Below are 22122 nucleotides of genomic sequence, written 5' to 3' on the forward strand. Positions count from 1 at the left end.
AGGCCTAAGGTAGCAATGTATACCAAATTTAGAGAATATACTTTGTCAAATAAAAGAGTTTTCAAACAAAAACTTGTGAGAGATCGGTCAGATTGTATGGCAGCTATATGATATAGTAATCCGATCTAAACAATTTCTTCGCAGATTGTATAAAAGTCTTATGCAATAACTCTTACAAAATTTCGTGGAAATATCTTATCAAACGAACAAGTTTTTCATACAAGCACTTGATCCTGAATATTTAGTTTGTATGGCAGCTATATGCCATAGTTGTCCGATATCGACGGCTCCGACAAATGAGAAGTTTCTTGAAGATAAAAGGACGTGTGCAAAATTTCAGCTGGGTAATTCAAAAACTGAGAGACTAATTTGCGTATGAACAGACATACAGACGGCCATGGCTAAATTGACTCAGCTCGTCCCGCTGATCATTTATATACATACTTTACAGGGTCTCCAACTTTTCCTTAAACATCGTGGCCAACTTACTCTATTCAAGGTATATATTTTTGTAGAAAAGAAAAGGTTCCAAATTCATATATTTTTTTCCACATATGTTTGGCGAAAAGTGCCAGCAGATGTTGCAGCGCACGAACATACTCACACGTTAACACATAGATGTGCGTTGTCATATTTGTTGGCATTTAATATCTGCACAGCTGTTCATGAAAGCAACAAAAAATAGTCAGCGCCTGCACATATGCTAAGATTATTTCATACAAAACTACACACACTCAACAGAAGTGTTATATTTATTCATATGTTCATATAAAATAGTATTATATAGCGCAATATGCCCGCAGCTGTACACACTTTATTATTTTTTGTATTTTTGACGCATCAAGTGTCATAAAGATTGGCGCGCTAATAAAAAAGCGAGAAAATTGTGAGCGGAAATAACAGCAGAAAAATCACACAACAACTCACTTGTATGTACGTGTCAATATGTGTAAAGTACCGTAGTATCGCGCTGGCAGTCAAGTGTATACGCAACGTTTTTACGCCATGGCGTATGAGTGATGTTGCCCGTGTCCTTATGTGCGGCAGCACGCCACTCGGCACCTGTAACCGCAAAGCCACACGCACGAAATGCATAAACTTTTACTATTCTTTAGCATTTTTTCGCGCTATTTGCTTTCGCATTTTTTGAAGGTTTTTGCGTTTTGCTAATGCTTGCCGCCCTTACACCTCCTCCCTCAACGTCTATTCAAAATGTATTGCGTTTTTCGATTTGCTGGCTAATTAGGTACAGTCGCATTCGTGTCTTGTTAACTTTTCGCATTTCTTATTAAAAAGTCGATAAGCAGATTTCATTAGTGAAATAAGAAATTAGAAAAATAAGAAAAGCAAACTTTACGCTTTGATGAACTCCAGTCGCGCCTGCACTTGACAATTGATTGCTCTTGACTTTAACTTGCTGGTAGCTGGCGTTGCTTCACGTAATTTACTATACTCCACCTGTCAAATGTCTCAGATGCTTGACACACCAAAATGTGTTCTTTCCTTTTTTCGGCTTTCTCTCTTGTTTCGCTCAAAAGTTTCAAAGTTTTTTTTTCAAAATGTGAGAACGTCACTTCGTCGTCTGTTGAATAGGTAAAGTTTTGGTAAGAAATTACTAATTTCGCTATTCGAATTTCATGCTGTGTTAAATATTTCATAATTAATATCAATTACTGTAAAATCTCATCTAATTAATAATCAGGTAATTGAAATGACAAGTTGTGCTGCTAGTGAAAGGCAATAAATTTCACTTTCTAGGCAAGAAATGTTATGTGAGTGATTTTGTATGGGCAAGAGGTAGGAACATTTTATAATAATTTTTGTATTTATTCTTCTTTTTAGTACAAAATTATGCAGATCCTTTCTCTTTATACCAGATTTTTTAGTCTTTAAAGGGTTAATATATTATACATACATATAATTGTATGTTTGGTGATACATTTCCTGAAGAATTAAAAAAATATTTTTTATTAGATAAAGCTGTCAACAGTTACCTTAATTTTGGGTTATACCAGTGTAACCCATGAAAAATTTGACAATTTTCGTGAATTTTTTAAAAGAAAGTACTCTATTGAAGGTTTCGAAGTTCTTTGGATATAATAAAGCATATTTTCAGCTATTTTTTAAGTTTTTTTTTACAAAAATAAACATAAACGGAGTTATGTGCTGTCTTTGGAGGTGCCAAAAAAAGCATCCCAACTGCTCACATGATTTCAGCCGAATGAGTAGCTGAAACAAAAAAAGTTGAAGGTATTTCCCATACAATGATTTTCCATTTTTGAAAAATATCAAAAAATTTACAAAATGGCGTAGTCTTGAAAAAATGTTGTTTTTTAGGTGAAAAAATTGTAGTTTTTTAATGCCAAATTGACTGTTTTCAACCAATCAAAAAGATCGTAGGTCATTGTATAGTAAACATATTCAAGAACACGCAACAATTTGGTCGGCCAATTATTCTTATCTGCAAATCTCACCTAAAAATTGTCGATGGCTCCATAACTATGCGGCCTTCGTAAACGATTTATGAGTGTCTTAGAGCACATTGTAAAATTTGTACACTTATTATGGGATCTTTTAACTGTATTTTAAGACTTAGTTTTAATAAAAATATTTATTTGATAAGGAACTTCAACTGATCTTCGGGAGCTCTTGTCAAACAATGTTTTGCGGTGACCACTATGTCACTGAGCTGAATCCTCTGTTATGTTAAATTATAGTAATTAATCGAAGGAATAAGAAATCAAAATTGTTTGACAAAATGGCGGTTTCTCAAAAAAAAAAAAATCGATTGTTGACCAAAATTTCGGATTTAAATTTTTTATATTAATTACTAAAAAATATATTTAAGATGCTCTGACTAATCGACTTAGCCGTTTTCGAGTAATGTGACCAACACCGACTTTGAAAACACCATTTTGAGTAAAACGCGTTTAAAGTTGGGAATCCATTTCCAAGAACTCTGAAACGACTTTTCAAATTTGCGATAACTTCGAAAATATTCACCGGAATGATATGAAAGTTTCTGTGTGTATTTTTATTATTATTATATTATTCTAAAATAAACATATGTAAGTATGTATATTAAGAAAATAAAATAAAAAAATTGATTTTTTTGAAAATTATAACTGATTATAACCCCTTAAATAACCGATGAATATTTTTTCTAGGTTTTTATGTTTGTCTTTTTTTGTAAACTATTGGCTTACGATGCGAAAGCTTTGTAGACAATTTTTAGCATGGGAAAAAATTTAGCAACGAGTTTGCATGAAATTTTGTGTTTTCAATGGCATTACGGCTACGAGATATTTTTTTGTTAACCCAGGTCAAGTTTAAAAAACTTTAAGATTTAAAAGTTTTAACTACGAATTGAGAGCATGCACCTGGAATGTCCGTCCCTTAGTTGGGAAGGTGCCGCTGCCCAGTTGGTTGATGTCCGCATAAAAGTAAAGGTAGACATAAACGCCCTCCAAGAAATGTGATAGATAAGACATGGACTGAGGCGAGTAGGTCCTTGTGGGTGGCATTTATGCTGTATTGATACACTCATTCCAAAAAGCTATGTCTATGTTTTTTGTATTTTATAAAATTAACAATATCACAATATACTATTTTTCTGCTATCTCCTTTCGGAGCTGTCTCATTATTTGTATAAATATTTATTTGTTAAAACTCTATAGAAGAAATATTGCAAAACCACGATGTCAAAAGGTGAAGCTTTATTCATTTACTTACTTTGAGTAACCCATTCTTGCTGCTAAATTTAAACAATAGTCACGCAAGACGCGAGTAAGAATCTATTCCGTATGAGTTTGTGTGCCCAGCTTGTGCTTTAAAATATTTGAAAAAATCATGACAAACAAATTTCACATTCACAACACACAGCCTACTATACAGTAAGCTAAAAAATCTCTTATCGGCGCCTAAGGCAAAAAAAGTACACACGACAAGCATCGTTCTCCAGACTCAACTCAGAGCACTACATAAATCATACAAAGCCATAACATATGCAGTGTGTGTGAGTATAACTGTTGATATTTAAGTGGAGTGAGAGCGCGTGGGTAGTATGCAGTTGTAACAACAACAATAGGAACTTTATTGGCAATGCCTGCGGCAATTTGCGGTTCATATGTGTTTCTTTACACTTTTTTATGCTCAACTTTGTGCTCGTTTTTACAGTTGTTGTCTTTACCGTTATTTTAGTATTGCACCCTTTTTTAGTGATGCTGATGGTAGACCTATTAAAGCACAACATTCCTGCGTATACTTTAAATTTAATCGGATGAGCGGGTCTTGGGTAGGGAGTATAAGTATCATAAGTAAATAAGTAAAAATGATGCTTCAAAATGTTAGATTTCTTCTGCGCTTCTGGGTGTATGTACGTACATATATTTAGCCTCTTTGTTAATAGATGTAGATTAGTTTTTGTTTTGTTCCGGGACTATAAGCACACATTTGATTTATTTGGGCTGCCACTGCGTATGAGTGTTATCGAAATCAGAGCCCTTCAAGAGCACTGCTCTCAAGTATCAAATGCCATAAGTTAACTTAAACAAAAACTATTAAAAGAAATAAAATTTTATAAAAAGTTTGATTAAAAATTTTGAATTTGAATTTGAATAAAAAATTTATTAAAATTATGATTTAAATATTTATTAAAATTTTATTAAAAATTTGATTAAAAATTTTAACATTTTATTATTTTACTAGTCGAAACCCTCGGCTCGCTCGCTCTTTGTTTTCAAGGATATCATTAATCGTGATAACAATATAATGTTGTAGTTAAATTGGCAATTTAACGTTTTTTATATTAGTATAATTCATATATATGTGTATGTAAAAAAAAACTACTGTACCCTGCAGCTAGCTGTGTGATTTTTTTCTGTATTTTTGAAAAAAAAAAATGTCCAAATGATTTTTACATGAATATTGTATACATGCTTTTGTTTTGAAGTATAATTTTTTTTATTTATGAATTGTTGTGACTTTTAACATAAAACGATAGAAAGTAGCTTATGCCCGTTTCGAGATTCCAAGCTACCTCATCACCAATTTTCAGCCAAATTGGATCAGCCGTTCTTGAGTTATAAATATAGACATAACTTGCGAAATCGAGGGTGATTTTGCAAAAAAAGGCCACCGTTAAGACCTTCTCCAGGAATAAAGGAATACTCATGAAAATTTTCACGGTTCGGGCGTAATGCGCGGACATAAAAAAGGCGTTTCATTTTTATATTTAAGACTAATAATTATTCGTAGACCGAAAGGTCGCTTAGTGAACATTTTGTAATATATATACAACTGTTTTTTGGTTTAAATGGATAAGAGATTTTTTGGCTTACATTATACTAGTTAATGTATTGTGAAATAAAAATATGAAATGCAAATTTTTTCAAATATTTCGTGACTAAAACGGATTAAAAAGCATCATTAAATAACCGAAATAATATGTTATTAGCGACACTGTTTCTCTCCTCGAGATGCTGGTAGAGATAAATTGATTTTTCGCAACTAAGATGATATATATGAATCAATGTTCCACAAAGGACTTACTTAAATCTGTAGGTATCTTTTAGATTATTCTAACGTTAGCGTTATATAACATGAACTATTATTCGTATATATTTAATATAAATATTGCTGAGTTTGATATTTAATTTAAACAAATTTTCTTAAACTATTTCGTTAATCTTATAATACAACTCAGAGAAATATTTCAACAACATTGAAGTTTACAGAGACCAGTGAATTAAGTTAAGTAATGATAGATATCTTGGTTTAGTATTTGAAACCTAAAAAAATAACAAAAAAACAAAAACAAAAACAAGATCAAAAATATTTTTGAAAATTAAACCAATTTAAGGCTATAACATTTTCCACCTAGTAATTTGCGTATTCTATGCTATAATAACTCCAATGCTTTGCGGCCAAGTATGAAGCAAGCCAATTTCTGACACCCTGTTCTAGTGTGAGCCTGCCCAGTCGCTGTTTTCTGAATAAAGTTCTTGGAACTTGTAGCAGGCGTGTGAAAAAGTATTGCCTCGGGCCTAGTCGCTAATTGCGAGCGTTTTCCGGCAATCGTTCTTTTCAATTTGGCTGAAAATTGGTGGGGGTAGCTTAGAACCAGGGTAAGGACAAAGGATAATTTGTATCTCTTTCATTGTTTTATGTTTGCAGGAATCATTTGAATATTTCATTTCTTCACAAAACAAAAAAAAAATATAAATAAATAACAATAATATAAACAATAGAAAAATCTCACATCTTTATTTATAAAAAGTACGTGTCACATTGTTTGTCCGCGATGGACTCCTAAACTGCTGAACCGATTTTAGTAAAATTTAGCACACTGTGTCTAGTTCGAACCAACTTAAAAGATAGCATAGCACAACAGTTCATAAATAAAAATACTGTGAAAGTTATATTAAATGGACGATTTGCTAAGCGGATATTTTCATTAACCATGCAAATTGTTGATGTTTATTAAGTACAATCTATAAGCGGACAACTCTATTAGCTGGATAGAAAGGCTGGTAAGCAAACATTGAGAAAGCAGCCTTAAATTCATTATTTTTTCCATTGAAATTAAAACGAAATGAATGAAAAACTGCTGTCAAATTTATTATCGCTCGCCTTTTGAAGGTTAAGGCTAATTAAAAGTCAGCGCAATCTGTGTGTCAGGTCGAGAATTTTTCAATTGACCTGTTAGTTTAGGTCCTTATTTACATGGGTCTCTCAAAAGTAAATTTCTAGTATATTTATTTATAATTTTGATCAGATTTTTATATACCAAACAGGATGTATTCAGTTTGCCCGACACGAACTCATTTTCATTGGTCCATTCAACATCACGAACTGTTTCAAATATATTGTCATTATTATTGCATTGAATTGTTTTGTACTAGATAATTACTACTGCTGTTAACAAATTCAAATTTATCGTGTTGAGTTTGAAATTTTTTATTGAATTTTTTGAAAAAAAAGTCCAATTATTGTTTTATTTTGGGCCTATAAAAAGTTAGATATAACTCGACTGTTTATAAGTAATATATTTCATATATATTAGAATAGTTGAAAGCGTGAAAATGTGCGTACCCATATTCACACGATTTCAGTCATCTCAAATATATTGTTAATATCTATTGATACGATTTTCAATTATAAAAGTAAATACTAATAACTTATGATATATTTATCTTTTCAGGTGTCAATACTTCTATTAGCCAATCAATACTCTTCAAATGGAACAAAATAATTTAAATACAGTTTACGAAAGATTTTAGGAATACCCTAAAGATTTTCAAAAAAATTTTAATTAGATATTTTGAAACGAAGTAATTTAGTAAAAAAACTCAATAAATTTATTCCTACAATAAGATTTTCAAATTAGATATTGTCATGTGTACTTTAAGAAATCGCCTAACAAAAAAATTTAACATGAATTTAGCTGAGGCTGTGGCGAACAACAAGAACGAAGAGCAAGTAGCCACAAGAAATTAAATTAGCGAGTTACGATTTTGAATTAATATATCGTCAACAATTTCTATACACCTGCCCGTTACTCCGCGCTAAAACTTTTTCTACAATTTACCAACAAACATTGAAAAATTGAAGCATCCATGCACTAGTCAACAGCTTAGAGAAAAGCATTCAAAGTGTTTTGTGGATGCATTTTATTTGGCAAGGGGCCCGACAAAAACAATACGGAGGGCCTAAGGAGTGCTTTGGCCCGTCTACGCAACAGAACGGGCCCCTCACTTCCGCCAACCAACTCCAATTCCAATACCACCACCCAGCCCTCCATCAACCAACCAACGCCACCTGCCTCGCCACTCCACAACACAACCAATACCAACAACACCAACACCAACATCGCCACAAATTCGCACAACAATCGCAGCAATCGGAATAGCAGTAGTCGACGTGCATCGACTGCAACCGTTATTGGCAATAATAATCCGATAGCGTCCAATAGCAACAATTCGAGTTGTGGTGGCACAACAGCTGCAGCAAACACCAATGGCACAAGTGCACCGAATGTGAGTAAATGAGTGATACTTTTATTATTAAATTATATTCTTGTTATTCGATTTTATATGAATTGTATATATATATTTTTTTTAATTTTTGAAAAGGTATTTGAAGAAACTTAAAATATTTCTTAGCAAGAATTAATTTTAAATTTTGATAATATGTTTTTTCTGAAAATAATTTATAATAATGCAACGAGCATTACTAGTGCTGTATTCTGACAAAATATTACGAAAATATTACATCAAATATTTGAAATTATTTTATGATTTTTCAAAAACCTCTGCTTTGAATAAAAATTTTAACACGAAGTGTTCCTATATTTCAAAGTAATGGCTCATGGCAAACTAAATTTTCGCAAAAAATTTACACTAGCACTAGCCCATGCAATTTGATTAATGCTTCTTTTAATCCATTTGCCCTCCGTGGCGCATGAGTAACTTCAGCAAATGTGTAATAAATTGCATTTCATGCGCGTGCCAACCACAACTCTTACAGTGAGGTCATAAAAATCGCATTCCATGGCATTTGTTGATGGTCATTCAATACCTGTTAGCTTTTATCTACATACATACATATGTTAGGTTATAACTTAGACGGTATCACGCTGTGATACCTGCATACAAAAGGGAAGTGAGCAAAATCATCGTGCTATTTTCCAAAAATTGTTTGGTAAATAAATAGTGTGAAAGTGCAATATTTCACAATTTTCAAACTGTTCAGGAATGTTTAGTATTTTGTTTATATTGATATATTTGAATGACTCTTTTGAGATTTGTTTCTGGTTCTAAACATTCAGTGACCGTGTCGGTATATTTTAGTTTTTTGAAATATCTATCTGAAATTTTGCACACGTTCTTTTCTCCACAAGAGGGGACTCATTTATCGGAACTGCCGATATCGGATCACTATAACACATAGCTGTCATACAAACCGAACGATTGGAATCAAGTGCTTGTATGGAAAACTTTTACATTCCTTGAGATATTTGTAAAACATTTCTCATGGGTTATTGACTTAAGCAACGATACAATCTCTGAAGAAATTGTTTAGATCGGAACTATATAACATAAAGCAGCCATACAAAATGTCTGATCAGAATCAAATCGTTCTATGGAAAACTTTTTTATTTGACAAAGTATCTTCAGCAAATTTTGGCTAAATTATTATTTTAGGCATTGCTACAATTTTCGAAAAAATTGTCGAGATCTAATTACTATAACATATAGCTACCATACAAATTTTCTGACCAAAATCAAGTCCTTGTAAGGAATACTTTTTTATTTGAAGAGTTACTTTCATGAAATTTGGCACGAATTATTGCCAAATTATAACTATAATATCGCAAAAATATTGGTTAGATCGGACCCCTATAGCATATAGCTGTCATACAAACAGATCAAATAAAATTAAGATAACAATATTTCCATGCCCTTTTATGCTAAAAAAATTGCGTCTGTGAAGGGTATTATAGCTTCAGTGCAGCTTAAGTTAAAGTTTTTGTTTGTTTTTGTAATACAACAAAATTTTCGAAATTCCTACCTTATTTCATACATATTATCTATTGTTACATTGGAACAAAATGGTATAAATTACCCATTATAATTTTGACCAAATTTTCTTCAATGATCACGCTGAACTAAAAATTGTAAAAAATTAAAAAAATTATAAATGTTAAAAGTAATTTTCTTTATAAATTTATAAATTTCTTAAATTTTTTAAAGTAATTTCTAATAAACCAGCATTAAATGCTCACTAGGTCTCCATTTAGTTGCTACCAGATACGGATATGTATCAGTGCGTTTACCCATAAATCAAAACTGGGTGTTTACGCCACCACCACCACTTCATATAAGTGTATGCTTGTGTGTGTATATGCATGTTTGTATACAAAGAAACAAAACACTCGACATGCCGCTTTGGATTTTGCGCCTAAATGCGCACTTATATGTAACCTCTCTGACACACTCATGCTCTACGACTACCGGCACAGCTAAAATGGTTCATACATACATACATATGTGCAGTGGAGTGCGCATAAACGCCAACTCACTGCCAAAGTTCTGCTACGTTTTAATTAAGTTGTCATTGGCATGTTGTTGTAAATTGGTAGAGTCTGACATTTGCTATGAAACATTTATCCATTTCTTTCTTACCGTGTGTGTGTGTATGTGTCTGTGCGTATACTAACTGGTTTCGTATGATATAATGGGTGCGACAAAATGTAATTGCGTGTGGGTGCGGTGTCTGTATGTTGGAAATGTTGCAGGCGCGTAATTGAAGCTGCTAACTGTCAGTCGATAACGACAGATTTATGTACTGCATCAGCTTTGCCATTTTGAAGCGCGTGTAATGTGTTGTTAATTGTGGCATAGATAAAACTTGTTCGGTAATACAAGCATTAAGTAAGTTTCATGGTTTTACGTAATCATGGCATAACATTTGCAGATATTTAGATAGATTTGTTTATATAGATAAAGACGAGTTATGGCAAATAGTACGATCTGCGCTTTGCTTCAGAATAAACTTCAGTTTCAGTACTTGACCTTCAATACAGTTAAATTTCTTTGCTGCGTTCATTTTGCAGAGTTCGCTGGGAGTCAGTTTCCGGGAGTACGATGAACACGGAGATATACAAGGCCCAACTTTGCAGTTTTGCTTTGATTTTCCTTGAATTATGACTTGTCACACTGTCTTAATGAATCATATCTTTCTTCTTATACTTAAAATGTTGCTATTTTTTCTGAGAACTCATCATTCAAATGTTTCCAAAATATATACCAAAGTCACTGTTTGTTGACTTTGCCCTTTCTATATAGTTGACGAGAATTATTCCATAGTCATCAAAAAACTATATAGAATATGCGCCAAAATGCCACTTGTCTGTAATGCCTTTCCAATCTTTGAATTTTGGTTATCACACGAAATCCACTTAGATGGCTATCGCCATGAAATACAACAGACACGGTTCATCCATTTCACATGCTCAACTAAAAACTCGAAAATATCCATTTCAGAATCATCTCTTCGTTGTCGTTTTAGGTCGATTGTAAGCAGGCGTGGCACTCACTCTGTACAGAACCTTCGCAAAGCCAATTACTCATGACTACTATCTTTCTGGTTTGTTTAGTACAAGGTAGCGCACGAATCGTGCCACAAAAAGAAACCGTAATAACTTTTCAATGCGTTACATTTATTTTTTTTTATTGTACATAAAATTTTATTTTATTTTTTTATAAGCACTTATTTTTAAAAATTATGGAGCGTAAATGAATTAAATGCTCAGCCACGCATATGCGGCAAATAAAATTATATATAAAACTAAAAATTTAAGTATTAAGTTAAATTATTCCTTGCGGCCTGAAGGGTTGAAGTCGGGATTGGCTCAAATACTGATTTAATGTACTGCTGAATTTAGTCAGAATTCTGTGATTTCTTTTGTATACCTCCCGCTTAAAAAAGCTCTTAAAAAAAATTGGTGGAATAAGGTCAGGTAACTTTGGGGGCAAGTGAATAATGGAGCTTCTTGCTATTCATTTGTTTTCAAATTTTCGTTGGAGCTCCGCCCTAACCAGTCTGGCTACGCCTGCAGTTGCTCCAACTTGCTGGAGTCAAATATTATTAAAAAACTCACTCAACATCTTTAAATTGACAATTACTGTTATACCGTTTCTTCAAAGAAGTATCATCTGACATTACATCTTGATGAAACGGCACACCACACAGTAACACGTTCTGGGTTCTGTGTCTATTTCTATATTTCTATATTTGATTCACTCCATTAATGGCAATTTTGCTTCTTTACATTTCAATGTAGAACAAAATCTCCCTCATCAGACATAAGCAGACATTTCTTAGCTCATTCCAGACACTTTTCGGCAAACTTCCAGGCGAATAGGCAAATATAATGGGTTTAACTTGCTTGTTATTTGAACTTTGTACTGAAATGGGTTATGTAATGACCGTTTGCTAACTCGATGGTACGGTCTTCTTGCGAACCTCCTCATTATGTTCTATTTAATCGATGGATTGCGTCAAAATCCTGTCTGAATTCCCCTTTTTTGGAAATGATGGTGTGCATCTTTAGAATATAATAAATATCAATCAATTCATTTTATCGTGATCTAAAATAGTTTTGTTGCTGCTGAGATTAGATCTAACCACAAGAAGACCATGGTAGATAATTTTTGAAAGTAAATGAAAATCGTAGTAGCATGAAACCTATTGAAAAAGAGAACTAAAAAAAATAAAAATAAAATATTAAAGATATATGGAAAAATAATTTAAGACATGATTTGAAATCGGAAAGAGGGAGGGGAGGGCCGTGGTAGTATTTTAAGCGTTGAAAAATGAGCTTATCTCGATTTCCGGTAAATCTAAGAGTCCTGTAAGAAAAAATTGTTTTACGAAGTTGTAAGTAACAAAATTATTTACACCTTAAGGGGCTATTCTGGCTTAGAAGCTCGAATTTTAGGTATTTTTTTTGACGCGATAAAAAAAACCAAAAGTTGTTTTGACTATCCATTTTTTTACATGCTTTTTATTAATATTCTGAGAAAACAAAACATAAATAATACATTATAAAAAAAAAAAAATTAAAAAAAACTGCAGGTCGGCGAAGTAGAGACTGGTAAAACAATGGCTTGTCCTGGTGTGCAGGATACAAATCTTTTCCGTGACCTAAAATGAAAATTTATGCGAAATCCGTGAATAGTAAAAGTGAAGTTATCGCACTACAAAACGTTTTTGAAAAGAAAAATGGAACGTTGAAAAAAATGTTTCGTATTTGCCTTGTTTTTTTGTGGTTCGGAATTTTTTAAAAATAAAAAAAAAATTCTTTCGAAAGCTCTTCGTAGTATGATACCATAATATATAAGAAAGCTCTGTGTAAAATTTCATGGGAATGGGTTGAGAAGAACTTGAGATATCATGCACACCGTTTCTAGAAAAGTAGTTATGAAAAAAATGAGTTCAAAATTTGAGAAGTGGTCGCGCGCAGTCGGAGTCAGAGTCATAAAATGAGCTGTAACTCGGAAAATAATTTGAATTTCGAAAAATCCTCTTAGACACATTTTCTTGAAGGGTTATACTATAAAAATGTGCAAAAAAAATTGATTTTTTTGAATTTCTAAACCAAAATACCCCCTTTAGTCATAATACCTTTTGGATGTAACCTCAAAATTAATCTGAAAAAATTCCGTAATCCAAGTTTTTATGTTTTATCTTGCACTTTTTACGATTTTCAAAGGTCTCTGCACCAGCTTAAGCATAGCTCAGTTAAGTTTTCATGCAGAATTCTTGTAGAAAAGAACTCGAACTTTTCAGGATACCTGGTATTTCATATATGAAAACATATTAAAATAATGTTTTCATCTGTGTATATAAAGTACAAGATATAAAATATGTTATTATATTATACCTAGAATAATCGTAGGGCAGAACTTGTTGAGTAAATTATTATTTGTAACAAAAACATTAAAACGCATGACTACGTAATACATCAATACACCAGCTCTCAGGTGGCACAATATTGTTGAATTTAACCACAAGAGTTTTTAAGAACTGTAATTTTATCGACATAATTTCCTACAGCAGTCTCTGATTATGTATTTCCAATTATAATGTTGGTGTTGTTGCTATTTATTAATATTAATAATCACTTTATAATTATTTATTAGCATTTATCTTTTATTGATTAATAAGTTGAAGCAACAATGATTTGCTTTCATACAAATATTATTTTCGATTGTGCGCTACTCATACTCATACACATTTCAAATACATACGCCTCAATCACTCATGACACATTTCTGCTTTCTGGTATCACGTGCTCAATTAGCATATTATTAATATTCATATATTATTAATTTCACATGTGTGCCTCTCTAATCACAATGCATACCAAAAACGGTACTTAATCGATAATCACATATTTTTCAACTAAATCGAGCAAATTAGTAAACCATTGCGTGTACTAGCTTACGGGTATTATATCCGGTTATTTTAGCTGGAAACATAGCATAGTAGGTAGGGTAGAGTGGTACTTTATAGAACACAAGATATAAAAATAAGTAATGTCGTCTGGTTATGTGTAAGCATAAACTGGAAAATATATGTAAAAATCAAAAATATAGATTCCGTCATATTTATCTTTCCATCATGTATGGTAAAACTTCTAGCTCCTTCCATTATTGTTGCTATGCTTAATTTTTATTAGATATACAGCGTCTGCCAATAGACATGACGTCATGACGACCTCTCGCAGCGGCCATGTTTATTTATAAATTTTTGTAAAATTTTGTCAGTGTGTTCAATAAGATTTGACATTTTCATAACGTCACGTTTTACTTAGAACAACGTTTGGAAATTGTCTGAAATTATTACGCAAATTTATGTTTTCCAAAAAAATGCTCAAATTCACGTTCCTCGAAAAATCATGTTTTAGATGCGGCCCATTTCAGGCTTAATAACTTCATTAATCACAAAATGGCCATTTTTGTGGTTAGCCAAACCGTGGTGTGGTTCAGAAAATGCAATTGCATCCCTAGAAGTTAACCGTTCGGTTCGGATTGTAGTAAGGCGCCATCATTGGTCCTTATTTATTTTGAAATGAGACAAAAAATGCCGTTAGCAGCAATAGGCAGGGTTATAACACGATGTTGACTGTGTCTTTCACGGATGATTAAGTTATAACACTTGCAAAATTGTGATGGCAAGTGATCTTGAGTAGTGATGCCGAGTAGTTTCCTGATTTCGGCAGTAATAGTCAATAATCAACAAATGACGACCGGCGACCGGCGACTGAGTAGCCTCTGTTTGACATCCGACCGCCATTCACAATATGTAATTTCGTATGCGGTTGCCTATTTGCTATTATTCTCACTCTTACTATATACACAAGTAATATGTTTTTCAGATTTCCCCTAAAACCTAACCCGATTCATTGGATATTTTCAAGAAGTCGAAATACATTGTCAGTTTTGCGTTCTTTTTACAGTTATAACATAACTTGAGAAAGCTGTACTCGCCCGCAAAGCCACACACTTTCACTAGAGTTAACATAACACCACCTTAATAACATAAAAGAAAATATACTTCTAAGTTGTTCTTCGTCTGATACCCACACATAATCTTAAAATATAGATTAATTATAGTAACTGTCAAATTGCTATCAATTTAGGACAGAAATAACTTATTAAAATATAATTTTCATTTATAAACAATTTTTATTAATTATAATTAAGTTAAATATGTCAAGTGGCTACATGATTGACTGAATAGTCTTAGCGGATAGTCAAAGACGTCAAAAATGCGAGGTTTTCAAATGAAGCAATTTCATTAATATTACAAGTTTTTTATATATAAATAAATCTTATGCATATACAAATATAGTATGTATGACTAGCTATTTCTGGCGATAAATTGTGGCTTTTCTGTAACACTTCACCAAGTTGTTTTCCCACAAATCTCGTTGACATCAAGGATTACGCCAAAATTTTGGCAAACCACTTAAAAATCTAGCCATAAGTATGTGTTAGACGCTTTTGTCTGAATGCTGATTTTAAGCATACCAATTTGCCAAATATTCAGAGCAAGTAAGCACAAAAATACATATAAATCAAGAGCGTCAACCGCTACGCTGGCATTCATTTCAAATCATTAGTATGCCAACTGCGTGACATCAAACAACAGCAAATAAGTATGAATAAACGAAATGAAACAAATAAGGAAGAGCTGGGTGCGGGCGTAACGGAACATTATATACTAACACCATTTGTTGGTCTAAAAAAAGTGTTTTCAATGTATATGAAAAAGGTTATTATAAAATATATTGTTGCTGAATCTAACGTTCTTTATTCGGAAAGAGTCTGTTTTCGGGTTCATTAAGGAGTTATATGGGTTTCCTCGGGTAAGAACAGCATTTTTTCTCATAGATATAAAAAATGAAATATTTAAATAGAAATTTTTGTTTTTAGAAACAAACATTTTTAACAAAGAAATTGTGAAATTTTTGGAAAAAAATATTTTATACTCGGCTATTGCGACGCCATTTCCGGCGACCCCTTGGAAAAAATATGCGCCCGCGTTGGCAGAATAACTCTTGACAGGATCATCTAAAATGAAAAAATATTTATTTTAGTTAAAAACTTAACTTAGAACTTGGGCAAAGGGAAAACAAACTTAAAATTAGATTTTTGGCAGACATTTTTACTAAAGTAATTAAAATTTAAGTGAAAATTTCACTTTTTTTTCAAATAGTTGTAATAGAAAAAAACTCCTTCGTCTAAGTTTTTAAAAATTGTATTTCAATACTGGGTTGAGTAGTTCTCGAAAAATCTTACAGTTTCGGGAAAAACGCGTTTAAAGACGGCGCACTTAGCCTAGCTAGCCTCGAGCACACAAGTTCTCAAGTGCGCATCTCCGAAACTACTTGTATTACTCAGATCAATTTAGGCTAATATTCTAGAGTTGTTATAGCATTTAATAAGAAAAAAATATATATTTTTTGAGACCCGAAAACCCATGTAACCTCTTAAGACATATTGCTTGATATCCGATTAATATACGGTCTATTAATTTAAAATTAATTTAACAGTTGGCTTTAGTAATCTCGATCTCTCGTGTGAATCGCAGCTAAATCGCGACAAAATTCAACCACTTCTGACACGTATAGTTACTGATAATGCTCACTTAGGTCACTTACGAAAACATGAAATGAAAACAACAGTGATCGATTCGCAGTGATCCCATCCAAACGGTAGCTAAACCAGTATTCACGTCAGAAATGAGTGTGATCAGCAGGTAACCTACCAGTGTGAGCTTTTCTCCTGCGGTAAGACTCGGCTAATAGGACTGGTTCCTGTCAATATCGCATGGTTTTTCTGATGAAAAATTCGATAAATCAATAGAAGCTGCTGAAAATCGACTATCTCAGTTTTTTGCCAATAGGGATGAGACCTGCAATCTATTTGCTGCATATTCGACCTAAATTGGAATATCTTATTAATTCTAAACAATCATCAATCACTTTTTTCTAAAGATCAACACCTTATTACTAAAATTTACTCATCATACTATTTCTGTGGATGGACTGAATATTTTCGATGACGTGAAGGTATCTGACGTAGTTCTTTATGTATGTATAACAACCATGAAAGTTGACTAGAGCGAAATTAGTTTTATTGCTAGTCCTATTTAACAAAAGGGTTACGCCTACTCTTTCATGATCTCCAATCCATTCATGGTCGTTCACAATGTAACACCCTGTAAAAAATATGAATTTTGTAGCTAACTGTATGATTGAGTATTTCACTAAGTATTGTGAGATGACAAAAGGTCGTGGATACTAATCTCTTCAGCCCACAAAAACAAATAAACGAATAGACAAACCAATGGGCAACCCCACATTTATTTTAAAAAAAATCTTAATAAATTCAGACCAACTAGAGCAAGCAAGGCAGGCTAGAAAATCGTCTAAATCATGTTTAAATAAATGTACAGACCACATTCATACATACAATGCCATAAATGCTAACGTGTGTGCCACAGCTGATCGCCCATGTTATGCGCCAATAATTATGCAATAACTCTGCAGCTGCACACCCGCAATGACCATGAAGGCATTTGCATTGATTGGATTGCAGGTGCATTAAGCAATCACCTTTCGTTGTTGGCTCTCTTTCGCTTAAATTGCAATAAAGTGATACCTTGGAAATTCATTGCCACCCTCACATGGACGAAATGAAAACATTGACCATAATTGAAGCTTTGACAAGCCGGCAAACTACTAAGTGCCACCCCCCACGCTTATGGCCAGCAATTTGCGCGCTCAGCGCCGGCAGTGCCACATTTTGGCAGCGCTTCAAGGTAACTGTAAGTTTGCGCCATGATTTTATGGGAATTTGCCAATATGGACGAGTAGTTAATGCTTGTCCAAATTTTGGCTAAAAGCTAAGCTAAATATGCTTAGGCAGTTTCTGCATATTTGCTTCGGGCATGTTAATAACAGCGCTTAAAGGGGTTCACCAGGGGTAATTCCATGGACCTGATTACAGAGAGAGTGAGTGGAGGGAGGTTGAGTCATGAAATAAGCTCAAAGTCAACTGGACTGCATAGCAGGTAATTACGGTTTACATTTGCTATAAGTAACAGTAATTGCTGTCGATTAGGAATATTTAGCGTTATAATTATGTAAGGGGATTATTGGATGTGGGCGTCAATGAAGAAAATTCAAGCGATTTTGACACTTTTATTTAAAAATAATGTCGACTTGCAGTTAAGATTTTTATAAAGCCTTTAAAAAATATTTTTGTTGGACATTTTTTTTGTTTTTTAAAAGTTAAATGTAGTGCAAAAATATATTATTAAAATGTGGTAGTTGTATAAGTATTTACAAAAGAGGAAAAGAAGTTGGTTTTTGTATTGATTCATATTTTTTTTTTAATATTGTTTTAAGTTTAAACTAATTTTTTGTTAAAATATATGCTGAAATAAAAATAATATATTTTTTAAGCCAAAAATAATTTTTGTTTTCTAAAATATTTTTTTAGGTTAAAAATTATTTTTTCGTTAAAATGTTCTATTTAAATAAATACAAAAATAATGTTTTTTTTGTTAAAATATTTTTTAAAATAAAATAATAAAAAACATTTTATTAAAATGTTATAATAACTAAAAAAATAAAATAAAATAACCAAAAAACAATGCTGACTATAAAAAAATTATTATTTTTTATTTAGAAAATTTATAAATGTACATACATACATATGTATTTATAAATATTTTTTTAGTTTACATTTTTTTCGTTAAAACATTTTATTTTAATTTTTTAACTAATACAAAAATATAAAAAAATATTTTTTTGTTAACATATTTTATTTTTATTCTAACAAATTAAAATATTTAAAAAAAGATCAAAATTTTTATTAAATTTTTTTATTTAAAAAAAAGTTAAAATTTTTATTAATTTTTTTATTTTAGGTAAAAAAATTTTTCTTTAAAATATTTTATATTAACAGATATAAAAATTATTATTTTTTCCTATATATTTAAGGAAAAAAAATTTTTTTTTTTACTATTTTAACGAAAAAAAATATTTTTAGATAAAAGAAAAAACATTAAAATAATGGTTTTGTTTTTGGCTTAAAATATTAAAAAAAATATATTTTAATATTTGTTAAAATAAAAAAAATATTTTAGCAAAAAAATAATATTTTTAATCTAAATTTTTAATCTAAAAAATATTTTCGTTATAAGCAGCAGGGCTTTTGTTTTAATTATTCTAATTTTTATTTCAACTATTACAACATTTTAATAATATGTTTTTTATTATTTTATTTTCACAAATATTTAAAAAAAACAATTATTTTTAACCTAAAAAATATTTTAAGAAAAACTAATAATTTAGTTAAAAATGTATACTATATTTAACACTTTTATAATACAAATTTTGAACGTTATTTTCCCAACTCCAAACATCAAAAAAATTGTCAACTTTTGTAATAGCTACATTAATTAGATATCACTTTTTCCTTATAAACATACCCACAAACTAATGCTTCGTAAATTAAATGAAACATGCCAACTTTATCACATTCCAACTTTGACTCAGTGCCCTCTTGGCATTTTGCGACAACCCTCCTCAAACACAAATTGACACTTCAACTTAATTTTTTATTTACTAGCTATTAATTCGGCTGTCAACGCACTTGTACGCACACATACAGGCATTCAAACACATAAGGAACATAAACGCACTCATTGCGCAGGGAATACGCGGAAAATGTCACTTTTTGATACACTGCTGTCACTTTGAGTAAATTAAATAGTTGAACCTGTGGTTAAAGTTAATAAATTCCAAAGAAGATCTTACGAGAAAGAGTGTTAATAGCAAAGTTAATTAAGTTTCCATTAAATATGGATGTTTAAAAAAAAAATGCAATCGCACAGGCGGATAATCGAAATGGGTCGTATTAAAAAAGGCCGTAACAAAGGCGCATTTAAGCCGAAAATGTGGTGCATAGGGCGCAAGATAATTAAGTATTTTTCGATATTTTTTCATACTTTAAAAAGTTTTAGATCATATTGTCACCTAATATGCAAAACAACGTTTCATCAAAAAAATTTAAATTTAGTTTTTTTATTGCTAACAATTCACTACATCATATTACATATGTATACGTAACATAAAATTTTCTGCTTCAGCTGTCTGATATAACCATTTTATAACCAATTTATAACCATTTTATAGCCATAACTCAAATTTTGTTGCAATATGAGTGGCTTCTTTTATATCGTTTTTCCCTCGCCTGTAAACTTATGAAATGTGATGTTTCGTTATTTTATCAAATAAAAAATATTCCATATTCCATAAAAGATTTGAATCGGTCAGTTTGTATTATAGCCACTGCAATAATCCGATATCAGCGATTTCGACAAATAATCAGCTTCCTGATGAACCAGGGACTTTACTAAATATCAGATTGTAATAAAGACGGACTGACAGTTTTACATGGCTAAATCGGCTTAGCGGCTGCTCATTTATATACATACTATATGTAATATCATATAAGGTCACCAACGGGTGTTACAAACTTCGTGGAAAACATAATATACTCGGTTCAGTATATAATAATATGTTCTGTTGGTGTCATATATTCACGGCACTTATCCAATTAAGTCTTTCATTACATTCAATATTACAAAAGTACTACACAATATTTTATTCTCTACACACCATCTAACTTACAAGTGAAACCACGCACTTTAATTTCACTTCCACGTTGTGGTTTATGAAAAAGATGTGGCAATGAAATGGCATACTTTATTGGCTCAGCACTGTATAACTTTCATATTTAGCTGAAGTTGTAAGTTTCTGCATTGCCAGGCAATGTGGCTTCACGTGCAGCCAGACCGCAGTCACCCACCAAGCCATAGCAGCAGCCCAGCAGAGGTAGATAAAATTAACAACAACAAATGGCACACGTGAACATACAAAATACAAAAGTTTGTCATGGCAATTTGCGACGCGATAACGCCATAAGTCAGTGGCACACACACACACACACACACAAATATTTACAATAGATATAAATTTAAGGTAAGGATGTATGTATATCATATGTGTAGCGCATAAAGAGGGCCATTTAGCCGAGCACACACACAGCTTTTGTCGAAGTTGTACAAGTTGATATTGCTATTGCTTCCGTGTCTCTAATAAAATAAGTTCACAAGTAGATTAGTGAGAGTTCATTTACAGGGAGTCAAAAAAGCGGAAAAATCGCATATGCGAGAAATGTGGTACAGATCATTCTGAACAAAATGGGTTTAAAACCGATTTCGAGGCGGCGATTTAAATTCGGCTATTGCGACGCTATTTCCGGAGACCCCTCGGAAAAAGACGCGCCCGCGTTGGCGGGATAACTCTTTACAGAATAATCTAAAGTGAAAATTACAAGATTTTGTTAAAACTTTAACTTAGAACTTGGACGAAGGAAAAGAACTGAAAATTGTTTTTTGGCAGACATTTTTGCAAAAAAAAAATAAAAATTTCAGTGAAAATTTCGCGTTATTTTTCTTCAAATAATAAAATCCTTCGTTCAAGTCTTTAAGAACTGTACCTCAAAGACCTGTGTAAAATTTAATGCATCTTGAAAAATCTTGCCGACCGACTTAAAAAAAAAAACAGTTTCGAGAAAAATGCGTTAAAAGACTAAGTAAGACTAAGTGCGCGCCCAGCTAGCCTCGAGCGCACAAGTTCTGAAGGCTGTATCGCCGAAATTATTACTCGGATCAACGTGAAAATTTAGGACAATATTCTAGGGATGTTGTAGAATTTAATCTGATAATAAAAAAGTTCTATTTTTTGAAACTCGTAAGCCCATATAACTCCTTAAGGCGAAGTGTTTAGGGGTTATTGAAATTTGTTCGTCTATTTTTTTGATATCCGAATGAAATTTTAAGCCTAGGTTCATTGTGATATTTTATTAATAATTTGTCGGAATCGGTCAGATCAAACAAGTCGTGTCGGTAAATACGAAAAAAATCGATCCGCTATATGAATTATCTTATGGTGTCCGTTATTTCGTAAGTTGT

General features: G+C 32.1%; 1 protein-coding gene across 2 annotated transcripts in view; it reads left to right on the forward strand.

The window, feature by feature from the left end:
• Positions 1-7909: 7909 nt before the first annotated feature.
• Positions 7910-22122, forward strand: part of LOC120771041 — a 239612-nt gene continuing 225399 nt past the window's right edge. For both annotated transcript variants that reach the window (XM_040098836.1, XM_040098837.1), the window contains exon 1: positions 7910-8036. The gene's annotated coding sequence lies outside the window, so the exon portion shown is untranslated. The remainder of the gene's footprint in view (positions 8037-22122) is intronic.

This window comes from Bactrocera tryoni, chromosome 3 (genome assembly GCF_016617805.1).
Source record: "Bactrocera tryoni isolate S06 chromosome 3, CSIRO_BtryS06_freeze2, whole genome shotgun sequence".
Lineage (NCBI taxonomy): Eukaryota > Metazoa > Arthropoda > Insecta > Diptera > Tephritidae > Bactrocera > Bactrocera tryoni.